Here is a 16,790-nt window from a genome sequence, read left to right as displayed (position 1 = left end):
ATAAAGCTACAAATCAATTTCGTATAATAACTTCCTACTAATCCGAATCTGACGTAAAGCCCGTCGACCGAATACTGAAAAAAAAAAAATCAAACGGGGCAGTTGACCGGCTACTTTAAGTGCTGCAGGATTAAAATTTATCGAGAGTTACCTGTATTGCCTGAATACGTAAACGCTCCGGCACTAAGGAGAGGAGATACGGTTACGTTTACAACCCTAACCCCTCCTAGTTTAGAGGTCGCAATTCTGACTGCTACGACTTTTATGTCGCTGGAGGAGAGGTATTTACGATTAGAGTCTCACTGACATAAACCTCACAACACTAAACAATGTTGCTGGACTCAGATGTCGCCTTCCTTGTATGTTTTAGTGAAGGGCTCTTTCAATATATATAACGTGACAAGCCGGCACACCGGAATGAGCAAAACGGTATCGTGGGGCACACAGCACTGGGATGTAAATTACGAATTCTCCATGCAATGCATATCTGTTGCATACTAGTAAAGCCTATCTCTAACCATACTCTCATTCCTACTCAGGTGCGTGGCGCTACAGGTATAGGACAAGACAGTCCAAACTATCACCAATAACAAGAAAAATGTAATTTCCTCACATTACTTGTACTTACTTTTTCATTTAGCTACAAAACACTTACTTCAATTTATACAGAGATCATGAAATTGTGTTGTATTATATGAAAGTTATAATTGCAACAGAAGAAGACGATCGAAATGCTTTAGTGAATAATAAGTGACAACAATGGCCCGAAACTGTAATTGCTCGCAGAAAAATTCTTGGACATAATTTCCGTCGTTATTAATCTTCGGAAATTCGAATGAAGGTTCCGAGCATTCGATGAGTCTCAGCGCTATTAATGTAAATGTCTGAATACCGAATACAGGCTACCGAAATACTTCCAGTGACAGTTTTCAGATTAATTTGAAGTGGACACCAATTATTCATCAAAAACTTGATTGTTTGCAAACTGAAAAGTATTATACTGCCAAATAATAGTCACAACTTCCATTTTCCCTCGAGATATTAAAACAACATTTCTGTGAAACTATATGCGCTATTGTAACTATATTCCAAGAATACAGAAGTGGTCGTCAAACTGGGATTCGCGGCTTTATGCGACCGAAATCATGTATCTGCGCGGCCCACGGTTCTGAACCATAATGTGTAATAATATGCTTAATGTAATTAGCGGCAGAGTCCGAAAACGTCAAGTAATGTTAAGGGCCTCTTAAGACGGCAGTTTCCCTGCTCAGTACCAAACAAAAATACATGCAGATATCGTAATATTATAAGCCGTGCTTAATATTAACTGATTTTGGTGCAGTCAGCCGCAACATAGGTAACGTTAGTCGCTTATCTCAGGGACAGAGAGGCAAGTAGCGTGACCAGGGTTCGAGGATGTGAGAGACGAAAAGTTTTATTGTAATGACAACTCACGGGCATGCGCCACTCTTACCGATCAGCTGCTATGGCTGGTATTAAGTCAGTTAAATTTGGAAATTTCTGGTAAGGTCTTATGGAACCAAACTGCTGAGGTCAGCGGTCCCTAAGCTTACACACTATGTAGTCTAACCTACGCTAAGGACGACACACACACCCAAACCCGAAGGAGGACTCGAACCTCCGACGGGAGGAGCCTCGCGGACCATGTCAAGACGTCCTAGACGTCGCGGCTACCCAGCGCGGCCGAAAAGTCAGTTAAGGCTGTTGTAATATAACGCAGTGAGATGAAGAAAAGTGGTATTAAATCATTTATCAAACTGTTGTGATGATGTCCCAGACTCGATAGTGCTTTTAGATATAAGTAGAAATACAACCAATAATCAATGTCATTCGTACACACACAGTAAAACCAACAACACTTAACACGTAACTGTGGTGTCACGACTGTTAGGTCGCTGTGGCTGACAGCAATCTGAAACAGACCACAGCCAACACAAAGCTTTCCAGAAATATCAATTATAAGGAACGCCGATGAGTATCGATCAGTACTTTGGGACCGTCGACCAACTACTCGCGTATATGCTATAAAATGATCGTGAAATTAAATTAAGGCTCTTGCAACACAACGCAACGAGGGGAAGATAAATGACATTAAGAACATTTCGTAAGCATTGATGATCATATCTCATATTGCATAATGTATTTAAATACTAATACAATTTCTGTTATTAATCAATTAATCATCTGTGCACACAGCAATCTGTGTGGCACATAGATAGCCAACACATACCAACGAGAAAAGTCTCGGCCATTCTAGTGACCTCGACACGTTATTCTGTCAACACTGAGAGTGATCAGTTGATTGTGAAGTATTAATAATAGTAATTCATAGTAATTTCTCAGTAAAAATATTGTTACGATACTCGTAACAATATTTTTGCTAATAACGTAACAGTAGTTTCCCATACCTAACTTGTAAATACTCACCCTGACATTGATTGTCCTTTTGACGATGAAACTTACCAATCTGTCAGGAAGAATAGTCGCACATAATTCGTCATTTAAGAAAGAGAGCCACAATTGTAACTTTTTATATCATAAGATATCATTGTTCTGTATACCGGCATGTGTATAGTCACTTTAAATAAAACTTCCTTAAGCTTTGCATGCGACTTGATTATTTTTTATTACGGTAGCTCAAGATATCTTTAGCGCCCTCCCCCCTTGAGGTTTTTCTGTATCCGCCTATGCTTTTCATAAGACTTGAACGCAGGCTGGGTTCCGTACAAAGAAAAATTTTAATTTTTTTGTGGGCCTACTTTGAATGAAAAATTAGATACATTCAATCATTCAGGTATCTGTAGGCTTGGTTGCTGGTTTTGTGGCGGTATTTACACAGGCCAAACAGGTAGGGCTTTTAAAACAAGATTCGCAGAGCGCAGTTATGCAGGTAATGCCAGCACAAGATTTAGAGAGCGCAATTACGCAAGAATTGGCAGAGCTTTGGGCTTTCATTTGAGGTAAAAGGGCCACCAGTTACGTCGTATTGAGAGAAATTTAAGCAATCTCCATTTGGAACCCAATCGCGGGGATGTGGACATTTTAGAAGACCGTGAAAGTTATGCTCATCGTAGTATTAACGCAAATAATGTAATCAATGAAAAGTAACAAGTAACAGATAATGGTTTTTCAGCATTTCCGATGAGTTGGCGGCTCAATTTCTCTATAACATTTTTCACTATTGCAATTGTACTGTCTTCTATTTTGTTTGAGAGGTATAGAAAGTGTCAGACAAAACAAGTTAATTTCTACCCATGGTTTCATGGGTAGGCTTAAGGTTTTCAATTTAATTTTTTATTTGTACCATTTGTCTTAAATATAATGTACTTTGCCTATACGAGTTCTTTGGCATAAATACACACAAATTTAAAATTTGTGCAAATATCTGCAATTTTTTTTGTTTTTTTTTTTTTGTTTTTTGGTCATCAGTCTTCCGACTGGATCGATGCGGCCCGCCACGAAATTCTCTCCTGTGCTAACCTCTTCATTTCAGAATAGCACTTGCAACCCACGTCCTCAATTATTTGCTGGATGTATTCCAATCTCTGTCTTCTAGAGTTTTTGCCCTCTACAGCTTCCTCTACTACCATGGTAGTCATTCCCTCATGTCTTAACAGGTGTCCTATCATCCTGTCCCTTTCCTTATAAGTGTTTTCCACATGTTCCTTTACTCTCCGATTCTGCGCAGAACCTCCTCATTCCTTACCTTGTCAATCCACCTAATTTCCAACATTCGTCTGTAGCACCTTATCTCAAATGCTTCGATTCTCTTCTGTTCCGGTTTTCTCACAGTCTATGTCATTATCTTACAATGCTGTACTCCAGACGTATATTCTCAGAAATTTCTTCCTCACATTAAGGCTGATATTTGATATTACTAGACGCCTCCTGGTCAAGAAGGCCCTTTTTCCATGGCTAGTCTGCTTTTGATGTTCTCCTTGCTTCTTTCGTCATTGGTTATTTTACTGCCTAGGCAGCAGAATTCCTTAACTTCATCTACTTCGTGGCCATAAATCCTGATGTTAAGTTTCTCGCTCTTCTCATTTCTGCTACTTCTCATTACCTTCGTCTTTATTCTATTTACTCTCAGTCCATACTGTGTACTCTTTAAGACTGTTCATTCTGTTCAGCAGATCATTTAATTCTTCTTCACTTTCACTCAAGATAGCAATGTCATCAGCGAATAGCATCATTGATATCCTTTCACCTTGAATTTTAATTCCACTCCTGGACCTTTTTTTATTTCCATCATTGCTTCCTCGCTGTACACATTGAACAGAAAAGGCGAAAGGCTACATCCTTGTCTTACAACCTTTTTAATACGAACACTTCATTCTTGGTCGTCCACTCTTATTATTCCCAATTGGGTCCCTATAGCTTACTCCAACATTTTTCAGAATTTCGTACATCTTGCACTACTTTACATTGTCGAACGCTTTTTCCAGGTCGACAGATCCTATGGACGTGCCTTGATTTTTCTTTAGTCTTGATTCCATTGTTAACCGCAACGTCAGAATTGCCTCCTTCCTAATCCCAAACTGATGGGCATCTAGCGCCTCTTCAATTTTCATTTCCATTCTTCTGTATATTATTCTTGCAAGCAACTTGGATGCATGAGCTGTTAAGCTGATTGTGCGATAACTCTCGCCCTTGCCAGCTTTTGCCGTCTTCGGAATTGTGTGGATGATGCTTTACGGAAAGTCAGACGATATGTCGGTAGACTCATACATTCTACATACCAACGTGAATAGTCGTTTTGCTGCCACTTCCCCCAATTGTTTTAGAAATTTTGATGGAATGTTATCTATCCTCCTGCCTTATTTGATCTTAAGTCCTCCACAGCTAATTCTGATTCTAACACTGGTTCCCCTGTCCCTTCTAAATCGACTCCTGTTTCTTCTTCCCGCCCCCCCCCCCCACCCCCTCAAAGAGACTTTCAGTGTTTTCTTTCCATCTATCCGCTCTCTCCTCTGCATTTAACAGTGGGATTCCCGTTGTACTCGCTATGGTCGCAGTTTCGAATTCTGCCTCGGGCATGGATGTGTGTGCTGTCTTTAGGTTAGTTAGGTTTAATTAGTTCTAAGTTCTAGGCAACTGATGACCTCAGAAGTTAAGTCGCATAGTGCTCAGAGCCATTTGAACCATTTGAATCCGTTGTACTCTTAATGTTATCACCCTTGCTTTTAATGTCATCGAAGGTTGTGTTGAGTATCCTATACGCTGAGTCTGTCCTTCCGACAATCATTTCTTTTTCGATGTCTTCACATTTTTCCTGAAGCCATTTCGTCTGCACTTCATATTTATTTATCTCCTCAGCGATTTGTATTTTTGTATTCCTGAGTTTCCAGGAACATTTTTGTACCTCCTCCTTTCATCGATCAATTCAAGTATTTCTTCTGTTGCCCATGGTTTCTTTGCAGTTATCTTCTTTGTAGCTATGTCTTCCTTCCCACCTTTGACCCTTTTAGAGATGCCTATTCGTCTTCAACTCTACTGCCTATTGAGCTATTCCTTATTGCTGTACCTGTAGCCTTAGAGAACTTCAAGCGTATGTAGTCATTCCTTGGTACTTCCGTATCCCACTTATTTGCTTATTGATTCTTCCTAACTAATGTCATAAACTTCGGCCTACTCTTCATCACTACTATATTGTGATATGAGTCTGTATCTACCCCTGTGTACACCTTAAAATCCAGTATCTGATTTCGGAATCTCTGTCTATGGCTCTGAGCACTATGCGACTTAACTTCTGAGGTCATCAGTCGCCTAGAACTTAGAACTAATTAAACCTAACTAACCTAAGGACATCACACACATACATGCCCGAGGCAGGATTCGAACCTGCGACCGTAGCGGTCACGCGGTTCCAGACTGAAGCGCCTTTAACCACACGGCCACACCGGCCGGCAATCTCTGTCTGTTCATGGTGTAATCTAACTGAAATCTTCCCGTATCTCCCGGCCTTTTCCAAGTATACCTCTTCCTCTTGTGATTCTTGAACAGAGTATCTGCTATTACCAACTGAAACTTGTTACAGAATTCAAGTAGTCTTCCTCCTCTCTCATTCCTTGTCCCAAGCCCACATTCTCCTGTAACCTTTTCTTCTGTTCCTTGCCCTACAACTGCATTCCATTCCCCTATGACTATTAGATATTCATTCCCCTTTACATACTGTATTACCTTTTCAATATCCTCATACACTTTCTCTATCTCTTCATCTACATCTTGCGACGTCGGCATGTATACCTGAACTACCGTCGTCGGTGTTGGTTTGCTATCGATGCTGATAAGAACAACCCCGTTACTGGACTGTTCACAGTAACACACTCACCGCCTTACCTTCCTATTCATAACGAATCGTACTCCCGTTATACCATTTTCTGTTGCTGTTGATATTACCCTGTACTCATCTGAGCAGAAATCCTTGTCTTCGTTCCACTTCACGGACCCCTACTGTATCTAGATTGAGCCTTTGAATTCCCCTTTTCAGATTTTCTAGTTTCCCTACCACGTTCAAGCTTCTGACATTCTACTCCCCGACTCGTAGAACGTTACCCTTTCGTTGATTATTCAGTCTTTTTCTCATGCTAACCTAGCCCTTGGCATTCCATCCCGGAGATCCGAATGGTGGACTATTCTGGATTCTTTTGCCAATGGATAGATCATCATGACATTCTTCAATTGCAGGCCACATGTCCTGTGCATACACATTGCGTGTCTTCATGCAGTGGTTACCATTGCCTTCTGCATCCTCATGCTGTTGACTACGCCAATTCTTTCGCCTATAGGGGCACTTTCCAACCCCTAGAACAAGGAAGTGCCCTGAACCTCTGTCCTCTGCTCTCTTTGAGAAGACCGTTGGCAGAATGAGGGTGACTTCTTATGCTGGAAGTCTTCGGCCGCCAATGCTATAATTAATCGAAATTCAAGCAGCGGCGGGATTCTAACCCGGGACAGAAGACGTTTTGAGTATGAATCAAAGACGCTACTACTTTTTTATCACTTATTTTTAAATTTAATTTAATTTAATTTTTCATTTTGTTCGGTAATGTTCGTTGCGTTTCGTCTGGGCGGACGTCATAGGACATCCGTTCAAGTTGATCGTTGATTCCTTTACTCATTTTTTTTTATTGCGCGGTGTTTAGAGCCACTGTACTTATTCTTCTGCCAGCTGTCTACATCATATCTGTGTACTTATGTCAATATAGTACCTTCATGTTTAATAGTTCTAAAGATTTCTGTATCACAGCTTTTTACTTATATTGCATTGTGGCACATGTTTCTGTAAAAAAATGGTATTTTGGTTACAAACCATTGTGCATGTACAAATACGTTCCTGCACGTGTTCACATTTGTAATGTAAAAATGTGTTATTGATTTATCACGCCATCTGGTGATTGCCACCCTCAAAACGAGTTTTGAAAGTGCGGAGTTTCATTAACATCCAGTGACAGCTTTTGCGACCTATCAGTTTTTTTTGAATCGTAATAAAAAAATTGAAATTCTGCTTAGCTCTGACTATAGACCACCTAGAAACCATCAGCTCCGTACCAGCATGACAGTCAGATAATCCCAACCATCGTGAGCATCAATAGTGAGGCATGCTAAACGGCGGACATGATTGTGCGTGATACTGATTTCGTCGCTTTCTGACATGTACTGGAGATATTTCCTCTTCGATCTCTTGGCATATCATTATCTTATCACAAACCAACAACATTCATATGCGATGTCTAAATGACAAACTTGCTGCATAACCTTTCCTTGTATACAGAATAAAAATGGCGTTATTCCTACTTGCCACCATATTTAAGCACGTATTGCTATAGTCACTGTTTTCGTACCATTATTTATACTGTCTTCCGATTGACAATTGTTCTGATCAGTCAGTGCTGCCTATGTGTGTATTATCAGTCTGTGAATGACACAGCCCCACAATGCAATCATATTTGAGACTGCAGTCCCTAAATTACACACAAAAATCAGACTGCGGGTAGAAGAACTATAGTGATAGTGTCCCTACAGTAATTATCCGCCTTCGTACCGGAGTGGCCAAAGTGACAGCCCCGAATGCGGGGGCTTCGATGTAGATTCCCAGTATTACCAGGGATATATCACTGATGGGAGAACTGGACCGGTGTGCACTCAACATCATGATACCAAGCAAGGAGCAGCCTGATTGAGAAGTTACATCTCCCAGTTCGGAACGTTGGCAACGATCAGGAATGGGGGTGGTTAACACCACGCCCCTCCAAAAGGCAACTCATGATAACTAGCTCAGGATACCATGGGGGTCAAGTGACACAAGCGTTGTCTTTAGGGTCCGACCGCGGTTATGTCTCCTTTTAGTAATTAGTATTTAATGTAAATTAGCAGTCAGCGCTCTTGGTTCATGCAGAAGTGTTTCACATTCTCGCCTGGTTATGTCCTAAGAGGCACATACCTGTTAGCCCAGACATCCACAGAGTAATTTCATATACCATTCTGTAATTGGGAAACGTGCACTGAGTTTCAGCAGTCCTGTCAACTCCTCATACATATAGTATCAATTAAAAGATCAATATCGCAAGAAACTTAATTATATGCTACGTAAAACAGTGTTCAAAGTTCAGCCATTTGCCTTTTTCTACGTATGTTCTTAATAAATCAGTATTTTGATGAGATTTATTTTATTAATTTCTTATGAGCACAAACAACACGGGAAAGAACCTAAAAGCTAAAATCCCACCAGCTGTTGAATAAAGAAAAATGGAAAATGCCTCCCTAGCATACACTGCAAATCATGCTTCATCAGCAGTGAGATTCTTACAGGTACAACACACATGAATACACATAGATATGTACAAAGTTATTAATTCTACTATTATTCTGCAATTCATGAAAAATATTAACTAACCACTAAAATTGACGCAGTGTCCAGGAAGTATATATTTCATTAGGCTACACTATTATACGCTATAACTTTAGTCAGTGCTATGCCTTAAACTTCATCTTAGGTGTCCATGAATTTTACTAATATTTCTTTCCTACATGGCAATTAGAGTATGAATTTACATTCTTAGTCCTCATACTTTCACATACTACGTTTCAGAGTCCATGTTCTTCTTATCCCACTTTATTTATGTATATAACAGTACAAAGGAAATAATTTTTTAAATTATTTTTAGAACCTTGCGTGGGTATAAACCTTATTTCATTAGACAGAGAACAGATAAAGGAATATGCGCCAGAGTGAGCACTCTCATAGTGAAAAATGACGCAGCATACAACACTTTCTATAACGTTTCATTCTAAAGTTTTCATATTTCTTTGACGAAGTCTGATTTCTTTGCCAGGGGCACGGAGTCCGAGGTATGGCAATATGTTTTTTGAGGAAATGCTTCACGGTGAGATTAATTAGTATTAATTATGCTAGGTCTTTCTTCAAATAATTTTATGTACTTCAGCGGAGTGCTTTACAGTTCAGACTGCCGGCTAGCATTCAAACAATCAGATTCATTAACATCGCTAATTACTTGGCCCACAATACGTTGAGTAGAACTCAAGGCTGCAGAGTGTGGTGACTGTTACACTCATTATTAATGATTTTAATCTTAACATTTTGGATAAAGCTGGAATGACCAACATGCGTTTGCAACAAATCCATTGTCACATCCTGACTATCATCTTTAATGTAATACTGTCCTGACGAATGGTTACTTATTTCCTGCCCATGAAGAATATTATGGCCAATGTGGAAGCGGGCATTCGTAGTGTGCACTCCGTATGAGCCAAAGCAATCCACATACAAGCTTTAAGAGTATTAACTTATTTGTAGCCTCTAACTGTGAGAGGGAGATATTCTCTAAATACCTCAGTGATGATGACAGTATTGTCATTCTCTCCCCTGACAAGGTCTATGAAACAGTAATTATGAATGTGACCGACTGTAACAGTAAGATTATACATGTGTTAGATCCACAGATATACACTCCTGGAAATTGAAATAAGAACACCGTGAATTCATTGTCCCAGCAAGGTGAAACTTTATTGACACATTCCTGGGGTCAGATACATCACATGATCACACTGACAGAACCACAGGCACATAGACACAGGCAACAGAGCATGCACAATGTCGGCACTAGTACAGTGTATATCCACCTTTCGCAGCAATGCAGGCTGCTATTCTCCCATGGAGACGATCGTAGAGATGCTGGATGTAGTCCTGTGGAACGGCTTGCCATGCCATTTCCACCTGGCGCCTCAGTTGGACCAGCGTTCGTGCTGGACGTGCAGACCGCGTGAGACGACGCTTCATCCAGTCCCAAACATGCTCAATGGGGGACAAATCCGGAGATCTTGCTGGCCAGGGTAGTTGACTTACACCTTCTAGAGCACGTTGGGTGGCACGGGATACATGCGGACGTGCATTGTCCTGTTGGAACAGCAAGTTCCCTTGCCGGTCTAGGAATGGTAGAACGATGGGTTCGATGACGGTTTGGATGTACCGTGCACTATTCAGTGTCCCCTCGACGATCACCAGTGGTGTACGGCCAGTGTAGGAGATCGCTCCCCACACCATGATGCCGGGTGTTGGCCCTGTGTGCCTCGGTCGTATGCAGTCCTGATTGTGGCGCTCACCTGCACGGCGCCAAACACGCATACGACCATCATTGGCACCAAGGCAGAAGCGACTCTCATCGCTGAAGACGACACGTCTCCATTCGTCCCTCCATTCACGCCTGTCGCGACACCACTGGAGGCGGGCTGCACGATGTTGGGGCGTGAGCGGAAGACGGCCTAACGGTGTGCGGGACCGTAGCCCAGCTTCATGGAGACGGTTGCGAATGGTCCTCGCCGATACCCCAGGAGCAACAGTGTCCCTAATTTGCTGGGAAGTGGCGGTGCGGTCCCCTACGGCACTGCGTAGGATCCTACGGTCTTGGCGTGCATCCGTGCGTCGCTGCGGTCCGGTTCCAGGTCGACGGGCACGTGCACCTTCCGCCGACCACTGGCGACAACATCGATGTACTGTGGAGACCTCACGCCCCACGTGTTGAGCAATTCGGCGGTACGTCCACCCGGCCTCCCGCATGCCCACTATACGCCCTCGCTCAAAGTCCGTCAACTGCACATACGGTTCACGTCCACGCTGTCGCGGCATGCTACCAGTGTTAAAGACTGCGATGGAGCTCCGTATGCCACGGCAAACTGGCTGACACTGACGGCGGCGGTGCACAAATGCTGCGCAGCTAGCGCCATTCGACGGCCAACACCGCGGTTCCTGGTGTGTCCGCTGTGCCGTGCGTGTGATCATTGCTTGTACAGCCCTCTCGCAGTGTCCGGAGCAAGTATGGTGGGTCTGACACACCGGTGTCAATGTGTTCTTTTTTCCATTTCCAGGAGTGTATAAGAAGCTGAGTAAGAACCTAAGAAAGTTCTTAGAACTGTTACGAATTTGATAAAAAAAACTCCTTAATTCAACATAACAAACAGATGGGTCTTTTAGACCATTCCACTACCATCAGCGTTAGGCATTTCCAAAAATTCCTAATGAAAATTTCTGTTGGAACCTACATTAAGTGTCATTGTTTAGTAAACCTAGTCAGTTGCTAAGTTCTTGACTACACTGCTACGACCACATGTGGGCCAAACATACTCCTTCATTAAGAATTTAGCATATTTCATCAGCATACCAAATGGCGTAATAGCCCAGCCGGGAAACAAATTAGGCACTTTAGGTGCAGCAGCTCGGTTACGATGATTCCGCTTGACGAGGTGATAGAAAAGCTGAACCTGGTTTTCCCTGTCACTATTCCTGACCTCTCTAAACATTTTCTCATGACCACTAACTTCAACGGGAATGATGAGTCTTACGAACATATGGATGGTGTGGCTCTGGGGATCTCCTTAAGTCTGAGAACAGTAAATTTCTTTATAGAAAAGTACGACGAATATGCATTAGGAACTGCCAACAAAAAACTGAATAGAAGGTTCTCTTGTGAAGATGTAACGTTTGTTTTGTGGAAACATGTCAGTATGAACATCTCAATGGAATTAATACAAAGATTCAGTTCACCATGGAGGATTACATTTCCTGGATGTGCCAGTCTTCAAGGAAGATAATAGCTTGTTCCTTACGGTGCATCGGAAACCCACGCACACGGACTATTGGGATTCAAACCACCACCCCAACAAAAGCGATGTGTTAAAAACGTTTGCGGCTATAACGAGGAACATCCGTGAACCACACTTACTGGACGTGGAATTGAAATATCTTACAAATGCGTTGCACAAGAAAGGGAATTCTTCCCCTGATATAAAAACTTCCTTCAAACAGCAATGAAAGGTCCTAGTGATATGAAGGCGTCTGAAAAATCCAAGGTTTCTCTGCCATCCATTAAAGACATAAATGACCGCATAGGAAAGACCTTAGCGAAATAGAATATCATTGTAATCCACAAATCTACAAAGAAGACATAGTTGTACCTAACGTCGGTCACGAATGCTCGCAGACTGCTGGAAAATGCAGGAATTTACAGGGTATGTATGCTTGGGTTCTATTGAAAGAAGTCTGTCGAAAAGCGGTTAGAAGAACTCAAGGGCAACTATACAACGGGAGGAGCAGACAAATCAGATTTTGCGGAAAATTATTTGTTGCCAGGAGACCAACGGATTCGATTCTGTAAGACTCAGATACTGGCAGCCACAACTGGATACTATGAAAACCTATAAAGGAGACCACAGAGATTGCTAAACACCCCAGTAATCTTAATCGGAAAGACGGGGATGTGAAGGTATATGTTACGTGGAGTCCGGTGTTGACGACGTCTATCATTCTTCTACCCCCGGAGTGATAACAGTAGGGGACCACAGTAGTCGATAGTAGCCAATTGCACTCCAATGTACGACGTCTCGCACTTGCGCATGAGTACACGGAAATTGAATTTTGTTTCAGTAGATACTGAGGCAGGGTGTACATCGGGTTTTCCACAAAGCTACAACCATCCTTGAGGATGTCTGCCCCAGACGGCGACGAAGCGTGGGTTTCAACATGATATTCATTCGACCACAGCGTAATAGCACGGAATATTTGAATTATTTTAATAAGTGTAACATTTCCGGCCGTTAAAGCTTACATTTTTCAACGACACATTCCTTCTAAACGCGTAGTCATTGTACGAGTGAGAAAATATATTTTGTTAAACGTTTCTGCCGTCTGATCTACCGGTTCGGTTATTTGAACTCACGATTCTTCTGCTTCAGTATCACGCTCAAAATTAAGTAATTCATTTGTGTCCATATTCTGTTATTTGTCAATCTTTACCACACTTATTAGCAATAAAGAAATTCAAACTCTTCCTATTCCTCCTTTTAAAATTAATTAACTCTTCTCTCACAGTTATTTTCTTTTTTACTCTCCAGTATAGCAGAATTTTTCTATGTTACAATCTGCAAATACAAAAATCATAAAGTTTCACCATTATTATTATTTCACATTAATTTAATGAGAAAAATTTACAGAACAAAGCAGGTTGTATTTATGTGTTGCCACGGTCGCAGCTTCAAATACTGTATGTCTTTTTATTAGACTCTATTACATGAATACATAATCAGATCAAATATGAAAGTCTATCTTTTGTCAAAAAGAAGGCAAAATAGATCGCTACGCTCACAGAGGTAGCTGAAATTATAGTGGCAATAGTTACGAAATGTCTTGAAAAGTATACTAGATTTCCGCTCCATTTAATCCACTACAAGGTTTGCATGGAACATGCTCAAAAATCGGTAGTAATATCGCACAGTAAGAATGAAAAAGTCTGTTTCATGTAAAGCTCGAAAATCACAACTGTTTACTGTCCTTAGCCTCAGCGACATTTTTGCTCACAACAACTAAGTGGTTCTTTCCATTTCATTATCTCACTGTTGATGTAGAGTAAGTAAAAATTATTGCGCTAGACCAGAGTCAGTGACGTAAATGAAGACATATTTAAGTTACCGCGCTGCATCTCTGACGTAGCAGACACACTCTACTAGACCAGAGACACTGTTTATCCTCATATCTAAAACATGGCAGTTTTAAATAATTTTAGACAGACGCTATGACTTGTGGCAAAGTGTTTATATTCGGCTGACGTTTCCAGTGCGGTCGGAACAATTGTGAGTTTTGAAGAACGAAGTGACAGACGAACTGTGACGAAATGGAAGCTCTTGTGCCAAAAGACCAGCGTACGAGATTCGATAGTGGAAAAAATGGAAACCAAGCGCAAGTCACCGCCGCTGGCTTCGGCAGCTGTCCACACCTATTCAGAAAACCCGTCGAATCGAATGCTGCAGCTGCGTCCAGTCAGTCCAGATGACTTCCTTAGCCAACTAACACCAATAGTTACGAAATGTCTAGAAAAAGTGTACTAGATTAAGTTTTCTTTTCTTTCTCGGTGTACATCTATCACCACGACACAAAAGAACAAAGCAAGCTTCGGAAACACGTGGCCCCAGTATTGTAATGAATCAAATCACACATAAAAAAAACAGAAGAAGGTCTCATCCTCAATTTTAAAAAGACACGACCTGCTCAGTTCTGCACATCTAGGGGATAATAAATAGGACGGAAATTCCAATTTCTTAGATGTAATGGAAAAAACTAAGATTGGAAGTCCTAAGGAAACTTACTTCAACCACACTTGCACTAAGAATGGTAGGAGGTCTTGGGAAGAGACAAATCAGTAAGTTGACATATTTTGCATATTTTAATGCAGTAATGTCATATGGAATAATGTTCTAGGGTAACTCAACTTTAAAAAAGAAAATTTTCTATGTGATTCAGCTTCAACAGAGTACGTTGAACTAGAGACTGTTAGTTCACATAGATCACTTTATAAAAAAAAATTGCGTGGAGACGCAAGTGCAAAGATCACTGCTGCATTCGACTTCTGTTGACTTTAGCCGCATCTTCGAATATTGCTGTCTGCAGCTCGTGGTCTAGTGGCAGTGTCGCCTTGCGCGTCGAGTGAGCAGGTCGTCGTTAACTTCCGCCTGTGCCGCAGTGGCGCTTGTGTCGAAGCTCCTCAGTCTTGTTGGTGTACCGGTCGGAGCCACATCGTAGTAGCGTAGCGGAGTTTGTTGTCGTTTTCCTCTTGGCGGCGGTGTTTTCTGCCCGCGCCATGGTGTCTGTCGAGTCTCCTAAATCTGTTCCTCGTCGAGCTACTGTTCGTTCCAGTTTTGACAAGAGTACGCGTCGTGTTCAAACCTGGCTCCTTAGAAATTCACGATTGGTTGACTGATGTTATCGGTGTTGCACCTGATCAGGCAGATAGTGCTTACTTTGATTCTGATTTGTATGTGAAGTTTTATGATCCCGTTCAAGTAGAAAGACTTCTCTGCCGTGTTGGTTTACACATCGGGATGGTTCCGGTAGTCAAATCCTTCTTGAAAATGCGGCACTCGAGTATACTCCGGTGAGAATTTATAACCTTCCTCCTGAAGTTGACGATTCATTTCTTAAAACAGCGTTGCTTCCGTTTGGAGTCATACGACATATCCAGTGCGAACGCTAGTCAGAAAAACATCGCTTTCGGTGTTATAATGGTATCCGGACTGTGGGCATGTGCGTTAAAAAGAATATTCCTTCCCACTTAACTGTTTATGGTTACGTATGTTACGTATATAGGGCCAGAAGGAACTCGTTTTCTCTGTAACGAAAGCGGTCATCTCAGATCTGATTGCCCGCGCCGTACTACTGTTCTGACGTCTTATCAAAAACGTCTTCCTATAACGTTAGCAGACATAGTAACTTCGCAGTCAGCTGTCAGTCAGTCTCCAGCTTTAAGCGATGCAGGGGCAACATTACCCCCTACTCCTCGCGAATTTCCACCGTTACCGACGCGTACCAGTGCGGCCTCTGTCCACGAGGGGACGACGGCTCCTGCAGCGCACGTCAAACGCCGGCGGACTGAGCACGGTACAGATTTCGAGGACGTCCCACTCCAGTCTCGTTCTTCTGACACGGCGTTGACAAAGGGTGCACCTTCTGGAGGTAATGCGTTGTCTACTGATGTTAATTGTGATTCCAGCATTACCAGAGAGGATGTAGCTGCTTCTGTTGATGTTGAAATGTGCGTCCAATCTGCGTCCCCCACTTCACCCGTCGACGTGACGGTTCCCGTGGGTTCCATGGTTCCAGCAGAGACGTCGCCTGCTGGCCAGTCTTTACAGTGTTCTAATGCTGTACCACCCCTCCTCCACGCTGAGACGGTCGAGCAACAGGATTCTATTGGTTCTCTTCCTGATGTTCAGGAGATGCCACCCGACATTGGTACTGCATTACCTGTCTCATCCGTACCTGATGTTGCTGTTGTTCGTTCTGAGTTGTGTTCCCCGATTTCCGATAAGTGCGGTGACGATGGCTCCTCTGTCAAATCGGAGCTTGACGTGCCCTCAACCCCTCCAGATCAAGAGTGTATGTTTCCACGGAGTGGTGTGAAACAGCGTTTTCAACCTGCCCGTGCCACGGAGCGTCGTAAAAAGAAAATCGAGGATTCCTCGGCGTCAGGTGGCGAGCACTAGCAGTCTACCTTCTTTTCCCCGCATCCGGACGTTGGGGAGAGACGAACGTGATAGTGCTTTTTCCTTAATGTTGTTTTATTGACCTTACATTTGTTAACGGATGCAGGCGTATACATTTCTAACCCTCAATGTTAATAGGATACGTTCCTAATTACGACTTGCTGCGTTACGCCAGTTTATTTACGATTCCCAAGCTGATATCGTGTGTTTACAAGAGGTAT

The sequence above is a fragment of the Schistocerca serialis genome, chromosome 2 (assembly GCF_023864345.2).
Source record: "Schistocerca serialis cubense isolate TAMUIC-IGC-003099 chromosome 2, iqSchSeri2.2, whole genome shotgun sequence".
NCBI lineage: Eukaryota > Metazoa > Arthropoda > Insecta > Orthoptera > Acrididae > Schistocerca > Schistocerca serialis.
The sequence above is the reverse complement of the archived record's forward strand: the minus strand, read 5'-3'. Positions refer to the sequence as shown.